Source organism: Macadamia integrifolia, chromosome 5, assembly GCF_013358625.1.
Source record: "Macadamia integrifolia cultivar HAES 741 chromosome 5, SCU_Mint_v3, whole genome shotgun sequence".
NCBI lineage: Eukaryota > Viridiplantae > Streptophyta > Magnoliopsida > Proteales > Proteaceae > Macadamia > Macadamia integrifolia.
The window spans coordinates 20,353,497-20,359,083 of NC_056561.1; positions in this window are offsets into that span (position 1 = coordinate 20,353,497).

A 5,587-nucleotide genomic window follows, 5' to 3' on the forward strand; every position below is an offset into this window, starting at 1 on the left:
TTTTTTCTACCTGTTACTTTATGTCCGGGGCTTTTACAGTGACCCATGGGTTACTATTTATAGGAGAGGAGGAAGGGTAGGGGTGTAAAAACACACAAAGCCGTGAGAGGGGGGCCAAATCCGTGTAAGCCCCCCACAAATCCGTGTAAGGGCTTACATGGATTTGTGATCCCTTACACAATCCGTGTAAGCCCTTACATGGATTGTGTAAGGGTTTACACAGACCCCCCCTTCATGTCACCCCGTTGGTGTACGTGTCACCCTGAAAATAGGTATGTGTCACCCTGTTGAGCTTTGAAATAGTACGCGGTACCCTCTTACACCTCCAGATACTCCCCTAGACCTGGGGCTACTCCCTAGCCTAGGCAGCAGTAGCCTTTGGTGGAGTCCTTATCTCATCAATAGCAGTCGGTAAGTCTTGGTTTTGGATAAGGTCTGGTTTAAGTTCAAGGTTTGATTTTGGCTTGATTTAAAAATTGATTTTGGTTTGATTATGGTTTGATTTATGGTTTGATTATAGGTTTTATTAAAAGTTGGATTAAGGTTTGATTATGGTTTGATTTATGGTTTGACTATAGGTTTGATTATGGTTTGATTTAAAGTTTTGTTTTAAGGTTTAATTTTAATTTGAATGACGGTTTGATTAAGGGTTTGATTATAGGTTTGAATAGAGGTTTGATTTAAAGTTTGATTTTAAGGTTTAATTTTAATTTGAATTATGGTTTGATTAAGGTTTTGATTATAGGTTTGAATTATGGATTGAATTTAAGGTTTAATTTTAATTTGAATTATGGTTTGAATTTAATGTTTGATTATGGTTTGATTATAGTTTGATTTTGGTTTGATTATAGGTTTAAGGTTCGGGTTTAGGTTTGGGTTCTAGTTGGGTTTAGGGTTTAGGGTTTTGATTAGGGTCTAGGGTTTAAATTAGGGTCTGGTCTGGTTTAGGGTCTGGTCTGGTCTAGGGTCGGGTATGGTCTGGTTCAGGGTCTGGTCTAGTTCATGGTTTGGTCTGGGTTGGTTTGGTTTGGTTTGGTTTGGTTGGGTAGGGATGGTTTGGTTTGGTTTGGTTTAGGGTTTAGGGTTTAAGGTTTGTTTTGGTTTGGGTTGGTTTGGTTTGGTTCAGGGTTTAGGGTTTGGTTTGGTTTGGTTTGGTTTCGGTTAGTTTGGTTTGGTTCAAGGTTTAGGGTGGTTTGGTTTGGGTTGGTTTGGTTCTTTCTAGTTTAACTGGTTCAAAGTTCAAGTAGGCATTACGGCACACCTGGGTATTCGTTTTTTTCATACAAGATATCAATGAGACCGTATTTTTGAATACTTTCCAATGATACGGGAATCGAGCCCCTATTAGGCTCGATTGTCTTGTTTTAGCAAAAGACAGTAATGACCACTTTCGGTCATCTTCCCCGCATTATCTAAATTTTCACCAATCACAAGTTCTAGGATAGACTAGATTTGTGCCAAAAATTCAACTTCTTTCCAAAAACGAAAATATGTCTCTTCGTTACCTGTAATTCATCATTGCCGAGGGGGGACAAAATTTGGTGTCTACAGAATGCCCCACTTTGGCCAAGACTATGCAACAGCTGAAGGGCAAAGAAAAGAACAACAAAATTTTGTCACCCTAGAGCATGTACTGTCGATATCCTGCTTAGGGATAGCGGAGGTACAATGCAAAGGGTGAACGATTAGATTCTAATGGTAAAATTTGATGAAAACAAGAAATTAATATGATAGTATATCCAATTGACTAGTATTGGTATATTATACCACTAGAACTGGATCATACATGAAATGTCCTAGACTTGGCCAAGAATGCAAGTATGAGGGAATTATCTCAAAGTACAATAATTTCTAACAAGGAGGAGAATACATACCTGAGAGACACACTCACTGGAGAAATTGTAAGGATATCGTTCTTATAACGTACCTTAGCCCTTATGATTATTTCTTAATACTTCTGATCTGAAAATTGACACTAAGATTAATATTTTCCAATATTATCATGGAAAATGAGGCTGAAATTGGCACTTTCTAGCGCTGTTATGGAGATGATACCCTTATTATATCATCCGGTCAATGCAATCGGCACTTTCTGGCGCTATTGCGGAAAAAGGATTTTCATATGCATCGTGGCATTGAAATGTCATTCTTATAATGGCATCTTGGTCAAGGAATTGGAACTTTCTGGCACTGTCATGGAGATGACATTCTTATTATATCATCTTTACAATGTAATTGGCACTTTCTGGCACTGTTTGTAGAAAAGATGCTCTTTTCACGTCACTTATAGTACTGTCAGAGAAATGTCATTCTTGTAATGGCATTGTGGTGAAGGAATTGGCACTCTTTGGCACTGTCATGGAGATGACATTCTTATTATATCATCCTTACAATGTAATTGGCACTTTTTGGCACTGTTTGTAGAAATGACACTCTCTTCGTGTCACTTAAACACTGAAGTTGCACTTATGGCACTATCAGAGAAATAATTTTTTTTTCTCCCTTTAGGCCGTGTGACAGTCTGTCTTCATTACCTTATGCAAGGCAAAAGAACACCAGGCTTTCTTTGAAAAAGGAAAAAATGACTCAAAGGAGTGAGTTAGAGCACAGCTGCCGGCTCCCCCAGCATCTCACGTGATTAGCGGAGACTCAAAGAAGGGCGAGCAAAGAACACCCTTATAGATAGGGCAAAAAAGAAAGGCCTTTCTTTTTTTTTGAATCAAAGTAGGTCATGACTGTTGTATTGTAGTCGGTCAGGGGAAGCTACTGCTTTTACGACAACTCTTTTTTTTTTTTTTTAACCTAAACAAACATAGGTTAGTACATATCATGTAAGGATACAATGGATGATGGTGTTTTGTTATATTATAACAATGTTATTCTTTTCCTTAGGTTATGCACGATTCCCTTCTTTTTTATTCCCACCACTCATGTGAAGGTAGATAGAAAAGGCTAAATTTATTTCAACTCCAAGCTCCAATTTACAACAAACAAAAAACGGTTACATGGAAATACATTAAACCAAAAAGCCAGATCTTCAACGGTCTTCGCTTAAGTGTTTGGAACTTTTTCTTCTAAAAGACCTTACACCAACTGCCTTTGCCACAAATCTGCCAGCAGATCTATGACATTAGTGGATAGTTTCTCCGGGGAATAAAAGTTCACTATTTCTCCTGGATCTGTTTGAGGTAACTGAGATTGCCGCTGCAGATGAGTAGGTAGATAAAAGGACGTGTGAGTCAATCCCATCAGCCTAACATAATTGCACCCTGGGGTATTCATAATAGGATTCTCAATTGGCGACCACTGAGAAGTCCATCTGATGTTATCTTCAGTTTTCTCTTGAAGGTAATCCTGGCAATTAGCAATTAAGTGGAATTCTGGAATTTCCCTCCTTGTTTGGTACTGGATGGCTGTCAGCTTATTATGTTGGAAAGGTCTTAACAGTTGTAGCTTCTCAGTCAACCAAAGTTGGAAAGTAGCAGGACACCCCATGTAGTGATTTGTACCAAATTTCCCAGAAGTGATCATCTGGTCCAACCCTTTAAGTGTTTTGGCCAAGATTGTAGGAACGATGTCACAACCTTTTCAAAGTTGTAACACTATTTTGATGATGGCGGGAACAGCTCCACGTCCAGGATAACGCAACAAGTATCGAGCTATCATACAAAATAGATAGACATTACCTCTACGCCACTGATCCACTCTCTCCAAATATCTGTATCGAGAAAAAGCTTTGGCCACTTCAAAAATGTCTATTTTCTGGAAAACCATGAACTTCTTTATTTCCTTTTTGTTCCATCCGAAGAATTCTTGGATATCCTTGGTGTAGTCTACTTGCAGAGTAGGATGAAAAAGCTTCCCTTTGGGTGGAGAGAGCAAGCAGGCTCTGAATTCTTTCAGAGTTGGACAAATTTCTACTGACCCAAATTTGAACAGGTGCAGATTACAATCCCAATGCTTGGGAACTTCCTTCAACAAGTTATGGCATAATTCCATGCAGCGAATCTGGCTAAGAACCTGAAGATTTGTTTCTTCCAACAGCCTAGAATCATCAACATTCATATTCACAGTCCACCTGCATAGAGTCTCATCCAGAGTATGTGCACGGGGAAAAGCCATAATTGATTTGTTCCTGGATCATACAAGTGAACAACTTGATCAAAAGAAAAAAAAAAGAGTGAAATAAACATATACAAGACATGACAACAAGCTCACAAATATTTTTGTTCTATGAGAAGATACTTTTGATAGAAAGAAAAATATTTCATGGTCTAATAAGTTCTTCATCATAATTCCAACTTGTATACTGAAGATAGAATATTACAGTTGAAAGGGGAACAAAAAGAACCACAAGTGGGGAATGATCTGACTTGTAATTGATAATGCCAAGTGGCGATTTTTGTAGACCATTGATGATGGAGAAACGAATTACTAGGGAAAACAAACGGTCTAGTAATTAAGGTGCCAAGTGGTAAGATGATGATCTTAAAGTATTGCTTTCTTTCTTGGACACTCGAGACATAACTCCGGATTTTTTATTTTTTATTTTTTTAAGATTTTGGTACAGATGAGACCACACTCGAACATGCCGAGTTGCCTACGTATCCCTTGTGAGCATAGTTAGCAAATTCGGATTCGGGAATTATTCTGACGGAGAATTATTCGGAATAATTCGGACGATTAATTTAAGGATTCGGTCAAAAAAGCGGTCAAAAAATCTTATTGGGGTTTTTTTTAAAAAAAAAATTTGTTTTTTTATTTTTTTATTTTTTATTTTTGGTTTTTTTTTTAAAATAATGTTTAAATGGACCGAATAATTCGGTTTAATTCGGATTCGGTCCGAATTATTCGCGATTTATATTCATTTTGGAAAAAGTCGCGAATTTTAAAGAATTTTATTTTTAATTCGGATTCGGTCCGAATTTTTGATAAAATTCAGAAAAATTCGGTTCGGCCGAATAATTCGCGAATTATTCGGCCGAATTGATAACTCTGGATGCAAACAAGTGCTATAGGACTAAAAAATTACCTATAACCAACACTTACTTATCATTAAGGTGGCAAGTGGTTCATTCGGTCTGGTTTTTGGTCAAAGTTAATCAAACCAAACCATAAAGGAAGTTTTCAGTTTTAGGCCATTTTGGTCCGGTTCAATTCGGTTTTTTATTGAATTATTTTATATCGAGTTGTAATAAGACGGTAAATTGATACGGTCCAATGCTTTAATCTGATTTTTATAGGATTATTGTATTTTTTAATTGATTCGGTTCATTTTTTCGGTTTTGATCCAACGAGTCCGGGCTGCACTTTGACACCCTGACTGATCATTATCGAAGAAGTTAAAAAAATGGGAAAAAATAATAAAGGTATCAAGCCAGGTCATGGTCAGTAGATTTGAGGTGACGTTCACGGTCCTTGCTTCATTAGCGCCGAAGGGTGGGGTCCATCTCACGTGAGTCCTTAACCATAAACGTATATCCTTGTGCCACATGGTACCACTCAGGAGTCAGGAATACGAGAGTATATGTAGGATCAACGTAATCTGGTGGTCCAATAACCCATTAGGCATGTGACAAGGCTGTTG